We start from the raw sequence: 23,291 nt of genomic DNA, 5'->3' as shown, positions 1-23,291 counted from the left end.
CTTATAAATACTTTGACATGGTGGGATTTCCTGTTGCAAATCTTGTTGCTTCTGTTGAGTAAAATCCAAACATATTGTGATACCACTTCCTGAAGTCTTAAATGGTTTGAGACAACAGTTGTCAGGTCCATACATGAAGACAGCATGCATTCTCCTTTGGCTGAGCCACTTGGGAGAAGTGTGTGTTCAGCAATGGCTGAGATATTTTACCAGGGAGATGTTGCATCAGACTTGGTGTATTTCTTGAAGGGTGAGGAGAAGCAGTCAAATGTAATAGATAAATAATTGGTTTGTTTAATCACTTCCCATTGATTGTTCATCCATACATAAGGAAACACTAACCAGGGAAAATGTTATCACATGAATGCTGCATTGAGTTGAAACTCATTGTGTTTGGCTCAGTAATCTAGGCAAAACCAAAACAGATTCAGCCTAAAGCATGAAAGCTCTTGTTAAATTTCACAACTCATGGAACATTTGAAATGCTATAGTGTAACAAATTAAAAGCATGTTTATATGCATGACTGGAGGCATTATCAGGGGATGGTTTTTAGTAAAGTCTTTCCTTCTTTCCACCTAATCTTTCCAGCTATGCTGAAACATCCTTTATTAAACTTTGTCTTGTGTGGGATCACTCTGCCTCTAGTTTTGTACATCTTCCATCCCCATTTGCATCTGGAGTGTTATTTGCTTTCTAGTTACTTTGAGGGCTATTGTTGGCATCCAAATTTATTCTCCTCCAGCTCCAAAGATTTATTTCTATCTGCCATACAAAAAAGAAATCAGACTAAGCAATGCAAGAAAATGTTGCTCCCCTTTTCATCAAAGAATATCTTTTCTATATCTAAATGTGCACTGCTCATCAGAAACAACTGGATCTTGTGTTGGCTGCAATCCAAAGCATGTACAGCAAATTCTGTATTTAATTGATAGACAGGAATTGAGATAACTGTAGGGTCCTTTGATACTACTTAAAGAGCAGAACAAAATGCTCCAGTACAGTAGAATGGACTTGAAACACATTTGGTCTCAAATTCCCCTCCTTTGAAGTGAAAATACGTAATAAAACACAGAAGTACTAAAAGAAAATGCAGTTGCTTGTAAAACCTGTGAAACCTCTTTTAGTCACCATGGTATCTTGTATTTAATTGCCGATGGATAAGCATGAGGGGTGGGCTAAATGAGCTAAGTAGATGCTGTTGGATTTTTGAATCCTCAAAGTTTATTTAAATTTCATTTAAAATGTGTAACTGTATTGAAGCTGGGATTCAGCAATGTGACAGAATCTGAATTCAAGCATTGCTTTTAATAGTCTCCTGGTGTTAAGTGATACTTTCTAGAGTAACTTGAATAAGTTTTGTGAAATTACTCAAGCTTTTTTTTTTTTTTTTTTTTTTTTTTTTTTTTTTTTTTTTTTTTTTTTTTTGTAAATGCCTCGTAATGGGGCATACAGATCAACAGAAACTCTTAATGAAAGGTGAGGAAAAACCAGTTGTCCCTTACATCCTCTTCTCGCCTTGGACTGAATCTGCTGGCAGGTGTCCAAAATGTCTTAAGGTGTCTCCATGTTCTCATATGTTCTTCACTCCACCACCGCTTGCTCTTAACTGCACAAAAATTGGTACTGGAAAGAAAAGAAGAATCATTTGCAGCTGGTGCAATGCTTTTTTATCAGCCAACTATCTAGTGAAATACTTTTTAAAACAAATCATAACGGAACAGCTTTTGTGCCTTTTAAAAAAACAAAAATAAATAACAACAAAACTAAAAATCAGAACCCACCATGCAAACTTTTCTAGCGCATTCATAGATTTGTTCTTCCATGGTATCCATGAGGGATTCCCTTTTGCTGAAAACTTAAGATTAGGAACATAACAACACAAGGGTTTTTTTCTGGTATAGAGCAAGCTGTTCCTTTTGCTACATTTGCCCACATCTAACAATGTCTGGCTGCCGAATGAGCCCTCTTTTCCTGCAGTGAAGTGTCTCAATAACCATTTCTAAAGTGCTGAAGAACTGTGGATGAATATAGGGAAGGAATTAAAACTAAATGGTATGGCTGTTTTTTCAGAGTCTTCAATGCATTTTTTCTACAGGGAAATCAAGTCAAGTACATAGTCAAGTAAAGTCAACGAGGAAACTTGAGTATACTGATATGTAGCAGCTATTTTACAGCTTTGCCTCTGAGCTGCTGTGATAGTCAAAAGTCTTGGTCCGCAAATAAATGCATTATGGAATTGGGGTAGTAGACCACAAGGCAAGAAATACATTTTGCTTTGGTCAAGACAATGACAACAACAGTGGTGAGTGCTGCAGAGACTCGGTATAACCATGTTTCAGTGACTCTTTCTGAGATGCAAAGCCTACCTGCCTGTGTCTATGTTTGTTTGACTCTGTAATCTTTGGGTATGGCTTTTTTTCTTTATTAGTAAAGCTTAAAAAAACAAAGCAAGGGGGAAAGAATGCATTGAAAGTTAAGGACACATAGTACACCTCGCTGCATCAAAGGTGGCCATCATCCTTAAAGTAAGTGGTGAAACAAAAGGTTTTCCATTTGTTAAAACACAGAGCACATTCCACTTGTGCAATGAAATTTATTCGTCATGAAGCTTGCTTGAGAGTTGCACCCTGAAGTTTGTGTGCAACTCTTTCACAGTTGTCTTTGAGCTTAACAGTCTCCCAGAGCAGTTGAACTAAGTGCCCAGTAGACTTTCCTTGGGCCAAATATATCTTGAATATTGCAATAGCTGAGATATGAACTTATGCATTTTTCTGTCTGTAAGCAGCAAGATGAACTGAAGGGGAATTTGCCTCTGCTCCAACCTGTTGCGTATTTGCCAAGCTTTTCTCTGGTGGAAGTCAGTCTCCAAGTACCTTTGCACAACTTCGGTAACCAGAGAAGCTATGTGCAAAATAACCTTAAAGTCAGAATTATCTCAAGATTATTGTGTGCAATTGAATAAAACATAAATTGCTTTCTATTTTTAATACTCAATTGAATTTCTGAAGCTTGTTGCTAGCTGAGAAGTTGGTTTATTATTCTACAGATTCCTGATGGAAATAATTAGCTTCTCTCACCGCCAAGACTCAATGCAATAAGCTATTCTTGAGAGCTATCCTGCCAAAGATATATGCTTAAAAGCAATCTCTCTGTGAGTAATTGTTTTCCTTGTTATCTGGAGAGAGAAACAGATTTACATACCAGAAACAATTGCTGTCTGCTAAAATTGGCCACTTTCACAAAAGCCAATTACTTTTTTCCCCTGTTTTCTACCTAAGAGTTCAATTTTGATATGGAAACTATCCTGTGTTACACTGATATGGGGTCAAACTTATCAGAATGAATTTTCTGGTCATTCATCATTCTGCTGTGTGGGTCTTGACTTCCTGCACTCCTTCTCAGTCAGAACATGAGCTGCCTACTTATTTTCTTAGACTTTGGGTTGGTTTTATTTTTGGTTTTGTTGGGCTTTGGGGTTTTACATTTGTTTGTTAAAGTCCTAACACCAAATTTGGGTGAAAGATCTTTAATCTTCTATGCTTTCCATTTTTGAATAAGTTCTCCTGTGTCTGGAAATTCCCCTCAGAGGTGGCTGTTCTGGGATGTTGTGGTGGTGGAGGAAGGAGGCTGATCCTCTGGATGATAATGCCTGCCCCTGTTTTTTAAAATGGACTAGTTCTTGTGCTCATGAACAGTAGTGTTGGGACTTTGGTCCCCTCCTCAACTCCTTTGCTGTTTTTAGGTACGGAAAAATGAACACAGATCTTGGCTTCTGAGTGAATATCATACATGTTTTGTTCAGAAAGAGATCATATTCACATTGAGCTAAATGCAAAGTTTCTTTCGTATGCCTGAACCCCTAAGATGTATAGGGCCTTTGTTTTGGTCTGCACATATGTTGGCTTTGAATAGAGCAGTTAATGCCCTACCACTGTTTGGAATTACAGACCCAAGTAACAGTAGAAGCTCAAAGGGATTCTTAACAAAAAATCATAGAATATCCAGTATTGGAAGGGACCCACAAGAATCATGGGAGACCAATCCCTGGCCTTCAAGGGACCCACAGAAAATCACACCCTGTGCCTGAGAGCATCGTTCAAACTTGTCCTGAACTCTGTCAGGTTGGTGCTGTGACCACTGCCCTGGGGAGTCTGCTCCAGTGCTCAACCACCCTCTGGGTGAGGAACCTTTTCCTGATACCCAGCCTAAACCTCCCCTGATTCAGTTTCAGGCCATTCCCTCAGTCCTGTCTGTCACTGAGCACCAAAGAGAAGAGATCAGTGTCTGCCCCTCCTCTTCCCTTCATAGGAAGTTGTAACTGCAGTGGGGTCTCACCTCAGTATCCCTTTTTCCAGCCTAAACAGACCAAGTGACCTCTGCTTCCCCCTCCCATGCCTTCTTCTCAAGGCCCTTCACCATCCTTGTGGCCTCCTTTGGACATTCTCTAACACTTTAATGTATTTCTTATACTGTGGCACCCAAAACTGCCCCCAGCTCTCGAGGTGAGGCTGCCCCAGGGCAGAGCAGAGCAGAGCTGGACCATCCGCTCCCTCCCCTGGCTGGTGATGCTAAGCCTGAAGCATCCCAGGACACAGTTCTTCATGTATTGTGCATGAGTACGACTCCAAACACAAACAAGTTTCCAGGCTTCATTCACAAGAGACCAAGGAGTGGTTAAAAACAGTAGAAAAGAAGTACACAGTCTGTGTTCTTAAACTCTAGACGAACCCCTCTTGACAATCCCAGCAGAGGAAAAATGAAAAATTCATTTCAAGTGTGGGGGTAGGTGGGTGAAGCAAGAGATAAATTTGTTAAAATAGCTTTATTAAGAACAAGCTAGTCTATTAAGGAAGCCTCCTGCTCCTGTACATCTAGCTATGTGCTGTTAACAGATGTAATCCTTAAAAAAAATACACATAAGCCCATAAATGTAAGTGCCAGATAATGATTTGCAGTTTTTGTGGTCATCTTTTCTGTTCTCAGTAAATATTTTTCTCCTGAAATGTTTGTCATGGCAGTTAATAATTTAAAGTTATTATATAGCTAAGGGCTTCTCTCAAGGCTGATGTTACATTAGGCAATGCAGAAATACAGAACAGACACTGATCTCTACTGAGTTTACTCTCTGAAAATCTGAGACAGACTAATAAAAACAGGCACCAAATAGAAAAATGGTACAAATGGATTTCTGTTTGAAGCATAACCTGTGCCAGGAAAAGAATAAAGTGTTCTCAAGTGTTTATTTTCTTCTTCAGTAATCACTAAGGGAATAGCCTTCATATGTGCAACAGCCAGGGGTTTTCTTCTAGCTATAACTCAAGTAAAAATTGCAGGGATATTTTCCATGCCTAAACCACTTTGTTTAAGTGTAGTCAAATGCTGTCTTACATTCCCACTTAGCAGCTAGAGACTGAACTACTTCTAAAAACAACATCCTAGAATATCTATGCTCAACAAGTGGTGTTTGGAGGTCCTAAGTTTTCTCTGCTCTTTGAAGGGGGATACAGCACTGACTGCAGTAGAAAGGGGAATGACCCAAAAGGTTGGATAAATTGGAACAAATGGATTACAAAACCAGTTATTGACTTCACTTACCACAATAGGCCTGCAGCACATGTGGACCTTAGTGGAATTAATCTGGCAAGGCAGAATCCAGTTGGTCTATTAATTTTTTTCTATTTTGATATTCGTGCTGCATCTGCAAAGACAATGATGAGTCTAACTGAATTTCAGTGGCTGAAGAAAAATGTTTGCAATCTCAATGCAAAGATGAAGTTTATAGATGTATGAAAGAACCTTCTGAAGGACCAAGTAGTAGAAAAGGTCCATTAACACAGATTGGCTTGTTTTCAATGCAACTGGGGAAGAATTCCAGCTTCAGCTGTACAAAGTAGGCAGATTCCAACCCACCGGTATGTAATATGGAGTGGGTGGAAATTGAGCTCACTTTCAAATAAATGCAAGTACAGTCAGTATAGAAGAGAGTTTGATGGATCTGTTCTGATGGGATGTGTGTTAATAATAACTGAGCTATATTGGTAAGCTCTATGCTTCTGGCTCAGGTGTGGGCAGAATATTTTTGATGCCCATTAGAGCCCACTGAGTTAACTTGTGATATGGAGTCCATATGAAGCATGTGGTATTTGAAGTCTAGGAAATTCTGTGAAAATTTAGTCAAAGAAAGGTTCTTCTAGTGTTCAGTGGAATTATTAAATGATATTCTGGCCAGGCTCTGAGGCATGATGCAATATAATCGGAAAAAAAAAATCACTGGTGTGTCCACAGAATCTCCCACTCCCCAAACCCTTGAATCCTATGCTTGTGCTTTCCTGACTGCAAAATACTTTCTTTGATCCATCATATGTTGTTGTAGAAACTTTCCAGGTAAAATCAAGCAGCCAGTATCCAGCTGACCCATGTAAGGAAGGATAGAAGCTGCCAGTTATTAGCTGGGAAACTCTCACCTGCAAAGTAGAAAAATGGACTTAAAATTTGACTTGAGAGCATTTTTGTCTGCTCCCTGTTCTTACTAAGCTACTAAGTGCTAAGGTATGTGTTGGCCCTGTTCTTCCTCATTTGTTGCGTCCTGTAATAAGATCAACAACTTCAATTTGAAGATCTACCAGCTAAATAGGTAGGCAAATTAATAGAAAAATATTTTATTTTTATTTACTGACTTAATCTTGTATTGCAAAGATAAGTAAAGGGCTATAATAACTAGTTTGGGAATATATCAGTGGATGTAGGTTGTCCAGGATATTTACTTCCCTATTACATTAAGTATTCATATCTACGGTGAACAAGCAAGACTTTGACAGATACTAAATCCTCACTGAATTGTTCTGTGTTATTATATCTTATCTGGATGCTAATCAGTGCACTGAGCTTGGCCTGGGATCCGGGATCTGACAAGAACAAGGTGACTCTTTATCTTTCTAACAGTTTTCTCATCTCCAGCAGATCTCTGCTTCTAACTTTTGTTTTCATACCCCTCTTAGATTTGCTTAGCAATCAAGTCTCATGTCCAAATTTTTTCACAGTTCTTTCTATTTGCTCATGTTCTCTGAGGGCTTTTGTAGAGGAAATGTGGAAATATTCTAGATGATCTTCTAGATAATATTCTAGATATTTGTTTCATACTCCACTTTACATAAGGGTCTATTGTTACTCAGGCCTGTTGTTAATAAACATGTTCTTACAGCTTGTCTTATACGCCTTATACGCCTTATATGCTCTTCATGAATTCTTCATGAAGAGCAAAGTTAACGTCCAAGTCCTTGTTCTAAGAAGAGACCCAGTGAGTCAAATAAATCAAGTCACCTGTTGAATGCATGCAGCTCTTGATATGACTATTTTGCTGGTGCTGAGCTTGTCATGGAACAAATACAAGTGGGTGGATTGATATGGTATGTCTGAAATGGCTTTTCTTCTAAAGAATATTGCTCTGGGGATTTTATGCATGTCTGATCTCATCATGGGCAGGGGATATGTAAGTATCTCAGCTATTATGCCACTATATGTTGATTTCTAGTAGAAGTAAGTGGAGTATCAAGTTTGAATATGTCCACCGTGGGGGAGGGTTCTAACTTTAAATCTGTGTTTCAGTGCCTTTACAAGAATAAAATTCTTGGGGGGGGGGGGGGAGGGGGGGGGTGCGGGGGGAAAGTCACAAATTTTCACCTACCTGGAAATGTTGTAGATTACTAGTTGGTGGTGGTTTTTTCTTTTTTTTTTTTTCCCCCCCCAAGCATTTTAGTGAATACCAATACATGAATCCTGAGAGATTGAGACTGGATACTTATTCATGTTTAGTTCTATCGAGTTTTGCATGTGACTTAAAAAATGTTAAATTTAAAATTTTATACTATCCTTGTCCAGGAAGGAATTTTCTTTCATTCCTGTTGTATTTTATAAATTGTAAAGAGGAAGCACAGTGTCCTGGTTTGGGACAAATTTGGGAGAAAACCCCTGTATAGGATCCCTCTAAGGATGCAAACCCAAGTGGCCCCTCCCTCCAACCAGTCCAGTAAAAAGAAAACCTCTTTGGAGAAAAGTGGAAAAAACTATTTTACTAAACAAATGAAGTGCATACAAGTATAAAGAATGAATAATATGAAACAATAAAACCTCTCCTTCTGAAGTGAGATGGCAAATTGAGAAAGTCCTTGCCGTGGGTGTAGCTCGTCTCTCTCTCAGTCTCTCCTCAGTCCCAGTCCCTCCGGCGCTGCTGGAAAATGCCGAGGTCCAGGCCCCGGTGGGCCGCAGGTGCAAACCCCCAGTGCTCCCCTGGGTTTTCAGTCCAGAGCAGGTTTAAACAGTCCCAAGAAAAAAGAAAAAAAACAGTCCAGGGAACTTCTCTGCCCTAGCTAGCTGAAACTAACTAAAAGCAAAACAAGATCTCTGTCCTGCAGTCTCTCCAAACCTCTGCCGAACACCCCGTCCACAGAAGAATGTGGAGGAGTCGGGCAGTTTTCTCAAAACAAACTCCGCGCTTCTCCTTGCTCTTAGAACCAGTCTTAAAGGCACAGGACTCAATATACAGCACAAACAGAACAGACGATTGGGGATACAAGCATCATTAAGCTACCCTAGGACACACAGTTATTGTAACTCTTGCTCAGGGTCATAGATGAGACAATCCCAAGGACTTGAAGCTCTAATTTTTCATTTCTATGTTTACAGTATGGAGGGATCAACATTAAATAAGCTTTGCATTGGATTACTTTTTCTTTCAGAACCTTATCCAAGCACCTTTTTCTTATCTCCTGGTATTTATTTTTTTTCCTCATAGATAAGGGGAATCTGTTCTCCGTGTATCTTTCTTTCCTGCTAATAGGGTATAGATAAGATTCTCTCTCTGATATTTCCCCTGCTTTCAAGTCCTATACTTTCATCCACACTGACAACTCAGAACACACATCAGTTAAATAGGACTTCCAGCTCTTTTCTGTTTATCTCTCTGATCAGATTTTGATGGAGAGGTCATTAGAAAATGGGTTCACAGTCTTCATATGTAGCTGTACTCTTCCTGACCTGTGAATCTAAGACATCTCTGAAATACTTATCTGGCTTCAGTGAGAATTCTTGTATAGATACTGTTCTTTTAGTTTATCCTTACTGAAGCTCTAAAAAAGTCTAGAAAATATGTGTAATAAGCTATGTAATGTTCTCCTACAATACAAACATTTATGCATGAAGGAAAGACTATTAAAAAGAATAAAAATTCAGTGGCAAATTCACACATTTTGAGATGTATTGAACACACTGTATTGACAGTATACTCCAGTAAATTTGCTCATATAAACTAGAATAAGTTAAAGAGGCAGAATGACTGGGGTTTTTTTAAGAAATCTTTATGCTACTCTAAGCTGGATTGCTAAAGACGCTTTTCTAAGGTTAGAATGTCAGCTGATGAAATTAGAATAGGCCAGTGTTCCAAATGTGATGCCTGCTCTGAATTTTCCCAGGGTACTAACAGGAGTTTAATTTACACATTATGGTGTGTTAGCAGACTTAACCCTTATGTGAGAGAATGGCGATATTAGCTTCAGTAAACTTGGAAAATGCTGAAGTTGGAGCAGAAATTTCAGAGATACTTTCCTTAGGATTTGGTACTTGATTCCATCATGACCATTTGCCAAACCTGAATGCTGGAGTGCTCTCTGCCAGGCAGCACAACTGTGTATGTCTTAGTCTATCAGTTGAAACCTGGTGATGGTCAGGCATGGAGTAGTGAATCATGGTGAAAGTCAGACATGTACACAAACTAGAAAAAAAAAGGTAACTGAAAAGTTGTAAAATAATGGTTAGAATGATTACAGTTTAAGTTGTAAAGCTGCAAATGCTTTTGAGGAGAATTAAAGAAATTGGGAAGGGGAAAAAATATCAAATTACCAGTATGAAGAATGATTGTGTTGATACCTTGCTGAGCTTCCAAGCATACCCTGAGGGAACAAGATGTTTACAGGATCCTGAGCAAGCTCTTTCATCTAAGTGCTTATGTACAAGCATACAAACCCCTCCTCCAAATAAATGAACACAAGTATCTTCCCTGAGTCAAAACTCCTCAGCACTTGCTGAACAGCACAGAAAAAGAAATTTCCAAGGGGACTTGAATTGAGAAGCCTAAAGGTTAGAGGACAGAAATGGGAAAGTCTTGAGTGCTTGAGAAATTCAATGCAATGGTTTTTTTTGATTGAAAGTGAGCAAATATTCCTACCTCAGTTATCTTAAAAAATTGTGCTGATTTTATCCCCTTTCTTTTGTCTGCTTAGGTGAATTTTTCCCTATATTCAGATGTGTGTATTACAAGCTATTACTAAGTTGATCACCCAAAGCTTTCTGCAGAGTCCATGTAAAAATCACTTACCTGTTCTGCTTCACATGCCAGCCCTCAGGTGGGATGTGCTGTGTTCTAGCACTGTTTCCCATCCATGTCTAGCGAGGGAGTCCACATGTCTGTCATCCCTATCCCACTCAGAAGATTTTCAGCTTTATTTGGATAGTCTTTTATTTGGATTCATCTTAGTAACTTGGCCCAATTAAAATAATCCCTTTAAACACATGTTTATCTATATTAAAACAATGTCATAGGCTAAAGTTGTGCCACTTTTCTTTAAATTCCTCTTCATTTCCATGTCTGCTATAGATTCCTATTTTTATTATTGAAGTATCACAAAAGCCTTGTGGGGTGTTAATAAATAGCTCTAATAGCCAGGCACAAACTTGGTTTATCCACTCAGCTTTAAAGTCACTGTTGGAGGCATGACAAAGAGTGGTGTGTCATGTTGCCAATTTTTTAGATAAAATACCTCCATGTTTTAGGCAAAAGGCTGCATATTGAACATCTACAGGATCCTTGCCAGTGTTAGAAGTGACCCTGAGCAGCTGGTGAGAGAGATTTCGGCAGAAGCTTTGCTCAACCTTTGCAGCTCTGGGCTGGGGATGCTCAGTCCAGATGGAATCTGCAAACCATTCAGCTGCCAAACTCAAATAAACCTTTAGTGGTCATGTGTAAAACAGGATTTTTCTCTTGTTCTGAGATTGTGTAAACTTTGGCATAGTTTCCTGGAAACAGGAAAATTCAATACCCTTCCAAAACCAAACCAAGCTCCTTCTTAAAAGTGGGTAGCTTTATTATTATTCTTTTTTTAAGAGAGCTAAACTTATGACTGTGTCACCATGAAAGAGTTTGAGGTTTTGGTTGGTTGGGGTTTTTTTTGTTCGTTTGTTTTATTTTCTTTTTTCTTTTTGTGTGCTTGTGGGTTTTTTTTGTTTGCTTGTTTGTTTTGTGTTTTTGTTTTGTTTTGTTTGGGTTTTGTTGTTGTTGTTGGTTTCGGGTGGGGTTTTTTTGGTTTTGTTTTGTTGTTGTTGTTGTTTTTGCTTTTGTTTTTGTTTTATTTTGTTGTGTTTTTTAGTGTTTTATTTCATTGGATTTTTTTATGGACAATAAAAAAATTGTATGAATTTATTGGGAATTTTCCAAAATTCACCCTGACACAGATGTCCATCAGAAAATTTCCACAGCCCCAACAGACTCACAAAGCAGGTTCCACAAAAGGACATTTGGGATATAGGCAGCACAACAAACATTGCTTATACTATGGTGGTATTGTCTCTGGACATGCACGGATCATCTACTACTAGGCTTTCCTAGAGAACCATGAGAGCCATGCTTGAGTTTCATTCTGCAAGATGCAGGTTCACACCCAGGAAATGGGTTCACACCCAGGGCTTTGAGGACTTTCTGCTGTATACACAGCCAGCACTACGTGCCATTATGCCCTGTGTAAATACCAGGCTCTCCTGCTGGGGCTGTCCAAACCAGTCCTGATCTTTTAAAAATGTACAAGTTGTGAACACAGGCACACAGGAACACACCTAAAAGAATGATCTTTAGCAGATCTTGAGGCAGCTGGTGTTTATAAATGTTTTACGTATCTCAGTGCGCTGACAGACTAGACCTTTGTGTTCCACCTGGAGCTGAATGGGAAAGCTATTTGTGTAAGGCAGTTTTGTTGCCATCCTGGGTGAGACAGATGAGCATCCCTGTGCCATGCTGGCAGGCTGGTTGCAACACACGGGTGTGCAGCGTTTAACAAGGAGCTGCCCTGCACTTGAAACAGGAGCTGGGCAGCCAGAGGATAAACCTGACTGTGCTGCTGAGCTGCTTTCTGTTTGTGCACGTGTGGGATCATGGCTTGTGGATCCAGGGTTACGCTGCAGCAGTAACTGCTGGGGCAGTGTGCAAGGATCTGAGTGCCAGTGGTTCTGGAAATAAGAGGGAACCCTTTTGTTAGGCTGGAGCAGGAGTCTTCCTATTGGGATAATGCTTCGAGGACAAGATAAACACTTGGTCTGATCATGCAGTGCAGAATTCCATGTAGTCAAACCCTGAGATTTCTCAGGGTCTGTTTAAGGGCATATGCTTACAAATAAAGAATAGGGAGATAATGTCTCTAGGGCCTGTTTCTTACCCCTTCTCTTCCATAAAACACATTTCTTGAAGCAAAATACATGCATTATAAATGTCTTCTGGCTGTGTTGCTATGCTTTTTTTATATTTTTCTTCTTTGTGTACAGTTGCACCAGTTTCCTGCACTCAGGGGACAATAATCTGTCTGAACATTATTTGACTGCTCAGGAGAGACAGTCAGACTGTCTGGTGGGGAAATGATTACAGTGTCTAGAAGGAAGGGCTGGAAGGAAGGGCATGTTTTTCTATCTACACAATTACCAAATCTATTTTTTAGGAGAAATAGGAAGTAAAAGCTTAAGCCAAGGTCTGCTTTCACAGTCACTAAGTGCAAATCCAAGCACTGTGTTCACTCTTGGACATGGGCTGGCCCTGCTGGCAGGCACCTGCTGTGAGCTGGCTTAGAAACTCTGGGCATTTCTGGTGTTGCTGGCTATATCTGAGAGCCCTGCTCCTGTGGTACCCAGGCCTGTGCTGATGACAGATCTGTGGTGTCCAGTCTCAAAGGACATATCGAGGGTCTGCCTTGGCACTCAGTATAGAGATCCAGTGTGGCCAGTGCCTACTGATTTCAAGAGAAGTGCTCCAAAATTATTTACTCACCGATTCTTCACCCTCTCACTGATTAGTTTTAAATTTTTTTAAAATTACTTTATTGGTTGGAGTTTGGGTTTTTGTATTTTTTTTCTTTTCTATAGTAAATCAGTCTTTATCTACATTTGATTGCTACCAGGGTGGCATTGGCACCTGAATGTAAACAATCTCACATGTCCCAGAGGCAGTTGTGTGGTATATGTCACCCCATTAAACAGTCTACAACAAGACTAGAAATTTTAAAAAGGCAATTGTAACTCGAAGCAAATATCAGCCTAATTATTTGTGATAACTTCCATCATGTATTTAAGGCAAGCCCCTGGAATAAGACAACTTTTTTCTTTCCCCTTATACTGTTCTTTTGATATTCTTGAGCCCTGTGGTCAAAATCAATGCATTGAAATCCCATGAAAAACGTGGAAAGAAACATGAACTTAATATTTCATTCTACCACCGAGATTCTCCTGTAGATTGACTTCTAAAGACGTTTTCCTTTAGGCTGATAACACCTAGAAATAGTTCATGTTTTATAGTAAATCTCCCCTCTATGGGTTTATATCCATTGCCTCACTGAAGCTTCAGTCTGAAATGGTAGGGTTTTGAAAGCTTTTTATGATGTAAAGGAGACTGTGCAGTTCTATTGGCACTACCCAGCAAAGCGTGGTTCCATCAGAGCCTTTTATTGGGAGTTTACAAGCGCAGCGTTACAAATGAGTTTGCTGGCAGGGCGCTGTCCCCTCACTGTGGAAGGCAGAGACAGTTGTATAATTCAAAACATCGATGTATGGCCTTCTGGGATTTCTGCCTGAACAAAGACTTTGTATGAAAGGGCTCGAGGCAGATAAGGGTGGTACATGCAGGGTATGAGCCCTGCCCGGCAAGCAAAGCTCAGTCAGCACTTGCTTCATCAGAGGTACGAGACCTCTGCACCATGCTTGGAAGTTCTGCCTTAATAAGCTGTGTCTGGTTCCGTCCTGCACCGGGCGGGGGCTGACCTCCGGCTAGCTCAAGTCAACCCAGCCACAGAAGGTCGCAGTTCGTTTCAGCTTCCCGGTTTAGCAGCTGGACCCAATTGTGTCGTGACAGCCGACAGCAGCAGAAGAGAAAAGGCTGGCTCTCAGCTTAGCAGGTTAAAAGATGTTTATTAGCTCCAGAGTTGAGGAGCAGAGAGGCTCACAGCTCCGAGCTGAGAGCTGAGCGGCTGAGAGGCTGAGAGAGTTTTTTCCTCCCTCCTACCCCCTATAAGCGGGGGAGGGGTTCCAGGGAGGATACAACAAGACAACAAATCAGGGAATTCAGGGGGTAACAAGGTGTGCCCACCCCCAAGCCTTGGACCACTAAAATCCAAAGCTACAGGAATTCCCCCCAGGGGGCCCATCACCTGAAGCCCTCTCCCTGAGATTTTGCAACCTGGGAGGGTTCCTCAAAGTGACAGACAGGCTGCCCCAGAGAGGGGGGTTGGGGCAGAGGGGATGTTACAAGTCAGGTGAGGAGTGGGAGGACTGACACAAAACACCTTATTATACAGACAACATAAAAGGGATACAGAATTGGGGATACAGTGAAATGAACCATAACATAAACTTCTTATAAAAACCTAATAAAACAGTTCTGCACCACCACAATAAGCTGTGATTTCGCGTCATCACAGAGCACTTGCCATGCAGGGGTGGGAAATGGCACAGCCACAGCTGCACCAGGGCCTGCCTGTGCTGATAAGCCTTGCTCAAACCCAGGGCTCGGTGGCTCAGAGGGGCACCATGGGGCTGTGGTGATCAGATCTCTACTAGCTCTGAGGTGATCAGATCTCTCCCAGCTCAGGCACCTCTGCTCCAGCTCCAGCTCCCCTGGCACTGCTGTCACCTTGCCTGCCTTCAGCAAACCCTCTTCCTTGTATTAGTGTGACGGTGCCAAGTTCTGCCCAGGACTAGGAGGCAGAATAATTGGTTGTTCAGTTCCCTGGAAGTTGTGAGAAAGTGTGTGTATGAGGTGGATGGAGCTTTTGAATTTGAATGGGAGCATTGGAAAAGGGGTTTTAGCGTGTTCAAAATGGAAGGACATGCTGAAATGAGCAGTAGCTGTAGCAAGGAAGTTTGAAAATGTCAAAATAAACTGCAGTGACTTTTGAAATCTCTGCAATTTTATTTTTATGGAGTTTAAGGAGACAACTTGAATTTAAAGGTTTTAGGGATGCTACTAAATTTATGCTTTTGGTAGGGAAAATTGGACGTGAAAAATATCATCCAGTTCTGTTTGGAAATGTAAAAAGAAAGAAAAATATAGGCATTGCAAAGGACTGTCATTACAAAGAAATGTCTTTCTGGTACATGATACAGCTATAGGAAGAGGAAAAATTAAGACCAGGCAGCCTGATTAAAAAACAGTACTGTCAGGTGTGGGCTAACTGCTAATAGTGAAAAATGCAGGCCAAGGGAAACAGTTATTCTATTTTCTTTTTTCACCCACTTTGTACTGACGTAAAGGATTGCATTTAACTGAAAATTGAGAATCAGACCCAGGGTAGAAGAGCCAACATATCTGTTTGTAGGGCAAATATAAGTAATGTACAAGGATTTGGAGGATAAATGGTTTATCCTAGAGAAAATCTTCTAATGCCCTCACAAAGCAGGCTGCTGTGTTTCAAGGTTTCATCAAAAGAATTAAAACCATATGAAAATCTCAGCCAGGAATTAGCTGGCAGCTCCCGTGTGGCTTCCTGTGTGCTTGGAACCAGCCTGTGGAGGAAGGTTTGCTGTGCCCTCACCAAGGTGTGATTTCTTTCCAACATGAAGTTGGAACATTCTAACATTCTCATTCATTCTATCACCAATTTTCTTTTTTAAGCAACTTACCATCTTCTTGTCTTTTTTTTCCTCAAAGTCTACCCTGAGCCAGTGTCTTGAGCTTTTAAAGGCAGTATTTCTGGGGAGCAGAAACAAAATAGTTTGACAGGGTCACATGGATGTTAAAGAATATAAGGCTTGGTTTAAAATTTGTATTTATTTTTAAAGTCTTCTGATGACATTTTTTTTAACATTCAGAGACATCTGGGCACATTGTATTTGTGTGTCACTACATTTCTAGGGGTTGAACAGTATGTGTGAAGCTAGCTTGAGTGTGGCACACCACTGTCTGAATAGCAATTTCTGTATAATTCTCCCTGTGCACGAGGCAGGGATTTCTCATTTCATACATCACTAGAAACTTTGCTGCTGCAAATCTGTGAATACAGATAACCATATCCTGCCTTTAATGCTCATTAACACCTAGAATTTACAAAGTTCCTTCCCAGATCAGGCTGTATAAGAAGCAAAGTGTTTCTAGCCTTTACATCCCTGATGGGAACAGCTTTGGATATAACTAAGGTTTTTGGTCAAACCAGCTTTCTTCACATTATTTTTTGCAGACAGACAATAGCCCAAAGAGCCTCTGTGACAGTTCCACCTTCAACAAGGATCCTGGTTTGGGATTTGAACAAGGAATTTGTATTTTACTATTTGCATAAACTAGGTCCTCATTAACATCCCCTTGAAATTTAGAAAATCTAATCTTGCAGAAGACAATTTCATTCACCGTCCATTTTAGACCGCAGCACCTGTGGCCAGCACTGATCATTTGCTCCTTCCCCAGCTCCTGGAGCCTTGAGTTGGTTTACACAATTATAGTTGCACTGCTCTGCATGTGTCTGTCCCAGTCCTGGCACACGTTACCAGCAACGGGCATTTGGCAGATTCCTGTTTCTTGCAGTAACTGTGTGTTACACACCTTTTGGTGCTGCCAGATAAACTGTCCCTGGGTAGGGATTTTGTCTCTTTCTTGAGAAAGGTCCCCAAAGTATTTTGGTGTTTGCAACTGTTTGGTCAGAAACAATCTGGTCTTCTAGATGATCTCAGTTTTGAATGAAGTTTTATTTTTGCACAGTGAATTTTTTTTCAATATTTTTGAATTAAATGATCATCCTAATACTCCATTCTTTCAGTTAAGTTCCTATGTATCAGGTTGTCCTCTGTCATTAATTGCAACCAAGGCCTTCCTTAATATTTTTCTAGGTTTCTCTGACTTGAGTGTCAACTAGTCCTGTGACAGTCCAACTCCATCATTCCCCTGGGGCAGTAACATTTTCCAAAACATGGTATTATAGGCAGGCATTTTTTGTAAGCATCCTTTAACTATCTCTCCCTCCTCTGGCAATGGCTTCTGCTCTGTTGTAGTTCTGAATGAATTAGTTTGCCATGCTGGTTTGACTCATTTGAGCTGTCCTCTGAAACAGGTTTCTCTCCTAACAGTCCTGTTCTTCACTGGTCACTTCATCTCACACTAACCAAGATTTCAATTCAGATATTTCTGGCTAATGATAAACAGGGATTAGGGGAGAAGTAAGAAGTGGTTGATTCATGCTGTATGATGTCCAGTCAGCCCTTTCTGGGACTAGTTTAGCAGGAATGCTGGTTCCTGTCTGCCTCCTGTGCAGGGATATCATTCACCTCCAGGTGTGGAGAAGCCCACTCGACATCCTTTTGCATGGGCCAGCCTTGCAAACCCCTCAGGAAAGAGCAGGGGAGGGGATGCAGTACCTTCCAGTGAGAACCAGTAAATACCATTATGACATAAGGACTGCACTGCTTTGCTTTTGTGTTTGTTCCTGGGATTTTCTGACTGCTTTGGAGGACCAATATAATTTCTATTTACCCAGCCGTACATAATTCTGTGCTATGCTTCTTCCTTACTGTAGCTTTATATGAGCGTACAGTGATATTTTTGTTCCAGCTGTACAATCATGAGATTAAATGATAGTTTGATCTTGAAGCTTTTTGCATTTTGAAGGGTCATATAAAAATCCTTAAGAAGCAAGTAGTAGTGCTATATTTAATTTCCAGTCAAAATGGATCTCAACTAATGAAAATGGATGCTTTGATTTTCTTTTTCTTTTTTTTTTTTTTTGCAAAATTATGAAAGCACTTCAGCTATTTTTTAAGTGCATTTGAAATTTAAAGTCCAAATTTTTCTCCTACCTCATGAAAATGCATACTAGGAATCCTTAATCCAACATTTTAAAAAGACTTATTTTCTTAATTTAAAAGGGCAGACACCACACAGGGGAGATGTGCAAAGAGGAGTCTGGAGAATTACACATTTCTCTAGTGCTTGCATTGATTATGTCATTTGAGATGAGATATCTTGTACTTCCGTTCTCCCCGTCTATAATCAGAGTTAATATTTACTTTATTAAGAAACCTTGATTTAACTTCAGAATCTCGTATCTCTATTATGTTATTGCTTATTATAAATCAAGTTAACGCACTTAAAAGAACTCATATGCATGCAGGAGATTACAAAAGTGCTGCTCACATGGTCCAAATGAAACGTATTAGCAATGCATACACTTTTCCCAGTAGTGTGGCAGAATGTGGAGGCATTTGCAGGATCAGTAATTTACAATAGAAAAGTACAGAGCTTTATATTCTGTCAGGAAAGTTTTCACTCTGCTGTACCTGACATAGCTCGGAAGGACACCAGACACTTTGAAAGTCTGTTAAATTTAAATGGCTAAAGAGAATGGCAAGAGAATGCACTATTATTATTTGGCGAAGAGCCACCAGCTCACATGATGCCTTGCAATTAACAAAAAAAGCCAAGCTCCTGCCCTTGAGAGAATGTAAGATGGGGCATCAGTTCATAGTGAGGAGAGATGGCTACTGTTTGAAAGGTGGGCAGAGGACTGCCTCAAAATAGGAATGAGCTTTAAAGATTTCAGAAGGCTTTATGTATAAAAGATTAAAAAAAAAAATGAATTGTTTTTGATGATGAGATACAATGAGATATCTAAGTTCCTTCTAAGTCTGACTGCCTTCTAATGCAGGGTAGTGAAGTAGGTGGCTGAGTACAGCAGAATCTTCATCTCTGGAGAACATTAGGTACAAGGTAAACAAGCTTCTGTTTGTTTTAATGTAATTGATAGCTTATATCCCATCCTTGTGTGTGCTTAGCTTGAGGTCTTTGCTTGCCAACTTTTTTTATGATCTTATGAAATGTGAATGCCCACTTCATGCATTCTTCTTCTATAATTGCCTCTGATTCAGTGAAGACTGTGCTGTCTTGCACTGCCGGAGACAACTTTCAGATTTGTATACCTGCTAAAATTTCAGTTTACTTAGTAGAGTGTTAAACATGCTATCTGACCACCAAAACCCCCTCATTTCAGTAAAATGAAGGATATTTTACTTTAAATATGGAACGTAGGGCTAGTTTAGTAAAGTTTCATGGTTTTATACCACAAAAAAAGAAAAAAAATCTTTGTGTGGGGTGCTATTTGCCATGAGTGATGGATGCAAGGAGAACACAAACTCTACCTTGGCACAAGCTACTCTTTACTGTCAAACTTCATTCTATTACAAAGGAGAGTTTTCTGTGCAGCAGCAGAGACAGAAAAATTTCCTTTAGACCTGTTGTCAAGTAAAAGCCCTGCTTGCATCAGCTGAATTCCTGTCTCCCCAGAGATTTAACCATTCACCATTTCACCCCAGGTCCCGTCTCCACTGAACTTCGTTAGAGAAAACTTGAAGTTTTTAAGTAAATGACAAGAACACAGTAAAGCAACAAGAAAATAAATTCTTCTGTTTGACCCTGCCTTGGGTACAAATTTCCATCCTAAGACTGTTTCCATATGTAAAGCACCACATTACAATCATTATTCTGAATCTGCCTGTCTCCAAACACCAATTTTGGGAGTTGGTCAACAAATCTTTACTTTCTTTTCTTTTGTGCTCCTGCTGCAGCAAGGAACAGAATTGGGATAATTTAACCCTCTGCTTACTATACATGAGTGTATTGGAGGGCTCAGTTCAGACTGATGTGCTGACTTGTGCTGCATGGAGTTAATTGATGGTTTAATCTTTCATTCCTTTGCCTTAGCTTTTGTCCTCTTAGAATGTTGGAAAAATAATGTTCTTTTAAAATTCAGTTTCTTAATAATAATGTTACTTTGGTTCTCATGACTTATTTCAGGGCTCATTTGGTGTTATATTTAGATAAGAACTCCTGCAGAATACTGAGAGGTCATTTAGGAAGAAGCTGCCATAAATAGTTGTGATGAGAAAACTGACATTAATGTGAATTCAATAAATAAAGTGTCTGGAGAAGTAATTTAATATTTCCATGAAGCTGTAATGAACTTTTTTTGTCACAGCTGTGCTAAGTTTGTTATTTAAAAGTATTATCTTGTATATTATTACCTAGTTGTTTCCATTTGACTACAGATTCTTCTTATTCATATCCTGCTTTATGTTAGGGGAAAGACTAAAGCTTCTCTTCCTTACAAATGAGGATAAAATAGTGTTTTTTATCAATTTGACTAAATCTAATCCATAATTAGATTTTAGTTCTATGAGATTTACCTCTTGATGCATTTGTGGGGTGTTCTTTGCTTTCAAAGGAAGTTTTTTCAGAGTGTGTGTCTGTACCTAAGGTTCCATATATTCTGAAATATTCCTGTGTATTCTGGAATGAGACAAGTGTATAGAAAAGCAAATATCCTTAGTTCATTGTTTTCAATAAAGAACAGAAACAATGTTCAAGATCTTTTCACAATGATTGCTAATTTCTTGCTTTAGAAGTTTGTCTGTACCATGTGATTAATTGTAAAAGTTGTTGCAGTATAAATGTATTGAGTGATGACTGTTCTAGAGCAGCTCCCCTGTAAATGCTCTTCCTGCCTCCATGTGGGAGAGGTTTTGCAATAGCTCCTTGTTGCTCCCCTTTATTCTCCCTTAATCTGGATTACAAGTCAAAAGTGAAGTTTGTGTATTCTGGCTGAATTGTCTTGGTTTCATTTACTTCAGTTCCAGTTTATGACAACTGAGAAGCTTTGAAATATTTCTTCATAGTGTTTCATGCAAAAGGTAAAAAAAGGTATAGAAGTAAGCCAAAATCCTCAGTTGGATAGCTGAGGTCTTCACATATCTGACGTCCGAAATATAACTCAGAAGCCTTGTTTTACAGCTGCTGCTATATTCCTTATAGGTTGAAGCAGAAAGGGGAGTTCTGGTCAGGGCGTTTGCTATGACCTAGAAAGCTAAATCTTTAGGTTGTGTTTTGGACTTTCTCCCAAAACACCTGCGATAACAAGGTACTTTGATGATTCTATAATGCAATAGCCCTGAACTAATGAAAGAGGAAAGAGGAATAATCCTGTACCTTTGCCTTCTCTGTCCAGCTAGCAGCTATTTGCTACAGAGAACTGGACTCTTTTCTTTTTTTTTTTTTTTTTTTTTCCCTGGCCTTTATGCATTTTGAGCATCTCACAATAGACACTTAAAAAGTCCAGAGGTGTTTGGTCATGGGAAACCAGTTTGAATTCAACTCTGCCACAGAATAGACACAAAGATACATAAACACAGTTATGCAAAGACTCATATATCTTCTTTTTATATGACTTTGTCCTGATGCAACATCATCCCCCCTCTCTCTGTGCCCCCTCTTTCCCCCTGAAATTCAAGCTCAAAAATGTTTCATAGAATCATACAGTGATTTGGGTTGGAAGGGACTGTAAAGGGACTATAAAGATAATTTCATTCAGATTCTCCTGCCATGGGCAGGGACACATTCCACTAGACCAGGTTGCTCAGAGCCTCAAGCCTGGCCTTGAAAAATTGCAGGGATGGGGAATCCACAATTTCTCTGGGGAATCTGTTCCAGACTGGTTGTTCACCACCCTCACTTAGAATTAGAATTTCTTTCTAATATTCAGTCTAAATCTAACCTCTTTCATAATAAAGCTATTCCCCATTGTCCTACCACTGCTTGACCTTGCAAGAGCAAGTGTTTGACTTTCCCATTGCAAGAGGAGGGGAAAAAAATATCACCCTATCAAACTGTAAATGCCCCAAATCCTGAGTAAAGGACAGAAGATTTTGATATATTAGAGAAACATAGCTTCAAGTACTGGCTGGTTAATGCATGAAGGTGTATGGGGCTTAAGTCAAATTCAGCATTATTGACAAGAATGCCAAAGACAGCCTGATTTCAAAACTGACATCTTGATTTAAAGTCAACTTAAGCATGCTTAAAGCCCTTCTTGATAGTGCTGCCAGAAGGGAGGCAAATCCTCGAGCTATTCTAAATGTCACCCTTGTATACTTGGGTTGCTTCAGCTGACAAAAACTTGATGGCCACTTGGAAAATTGACATGATAGAAAACACAGAAAAGGATACAAGCACAGCTCAATTAAAGCCACCAAATCTTTCCTGACATGATTGCTGTCTTCCTTTGTGCTAAAAAGAAGAGGGAGAACAAAAAAAAAAGTCCTGGCTTTTGTGTTCACTAAACTATAGGTTCATCTGTAACGCTGGAAATAATCCAAGAAGGCATGGCAGCAGGGCTTTTGTCTTCTCAAAAACAAGTTATCCATTAAAAACTTCCAGACTACTTCTCTGCCTGTCCACCTGCTTGCCTTGTTCCTTTTCCCCCTTCCAAATTGCCAAGTTTTTATCTCTCAACTGTCATTGTGTGGAGGTCATTTTAGTCCTGGTTTTTTGTGTCTCTTTCCTGCGTTCCCTTCAATTTAGAAAGTTCCTCTGGTGTAATTTGTGACTCTCAATTGCTTTCAGTCAGAATTTAACACATAGCTTTGTACCTCTAATTTGTCTAGCACAAACACCTCATGCAGCTGTCAGAGGGGATTCACTCCTTCGTTAGCTACATTTATAAAACTAGACTTGACTCATGCTGCAAGGTTTTGCTGGTCCTTTACCCTTCAGCGGGAAATGACATGAAGTCCTGTTTGATGCATTTTATCTTGAACCACAGGCTTATGCTTTATGTGCATGCTGGCAAACGAGAGTGGTTTCAAATCCTCAACAACAGAAAATTAAAACCCTCTGAAAGTAAGGCAGAGTGTGTTTCTGAGAATGCTTCTCCCAGTGCTCCCCACTCCCTCCTACACTGGCCTGGTCCTTGCTGAGGGCTTGGGTCTGTGCTTAGACTCCACTGTTCCCAAAGCCTCTCTCTCTGCGACATGAAGTGAGACAAGGCAAATTAACTATAAACCAAAACTATGTAAAACTTACAAATGCAGTTTTCAGGGAAAATCTGAAGCTACAGAAATATTGGAAGAAAATGCCACCACACTAAATTCAAAGCTCTTGTAGCTCTATAATTTCACAGATGGAAATATTTTTACTGTCCTGTTATATATTCTTTTGACTCCCATCTGATTCTTTTTT

At 39.8% G+C, this 23,291-nt stretch overlaps 1 protein-coding gene and 1 long non-coding RNA gene across 9 annotated transcripts in view; one reads left to right on the top strand and one right to left on the bottom strand.

The window, feature by feature from the left end:
• The window catches only part of TUNAR (TCL1 upstream neural differentiation-associated RNA), a 164,183-nt gene that overhangs the window by 41,159 nt on the left and 99,733 nt on the right, over positions 1 to 23,291 (top strand). The window contains exon 1 of one of the 8 annotated variants that reach the window (XM_058421208.1): positions 1,482 to 1,557. The exons of the other annotated variants lie outside the window; for them this stretch is intronic. The gene's annotated coding sequence lies outside the window, so the exon portion shown is untranslated. Of the gene's footprint in view, positions 1 to 1,481; positions 1,558 to 23,291 lie in introns of those variants that run through there. 8 annotated transcript variants of the gene reach the window in all.
• On the bottom strand, positions 1,465 to 8,406 carry LOC131378580 (uncharacterized). The gene is made up of 3 exons (XR_009208014.1): positions 8,129 to 8,406; positions 5,597 to 5,699; positions 1,465 to 1,624 (listed from the first exon to the last, which is right to left on the bottom strand). It is a non-coding gene; the product is annotated as an uncharacterized LOC131378580 (long non-coding RNA).

This window comes from Hirundo rustica, chromosome 6, assembly GCF_015227805.2.
Source record: "Hirundo rustica isolate bHirRus1 chromosome 6, bHirRus1.pri.v3, whole genome shotgun sequence".
Taxonomy (NCBI): domain Eukaryota; kingdom Metazoa; phylum Chordata; class Aves; order Passeriformes; family Hirundinidae; genus Hirundo; species Hirundo rustica.
Note: the sequence above shows the minus strand (reverse complement) of the source record. Positions and strands in the feature narration are given on the sequence as shown.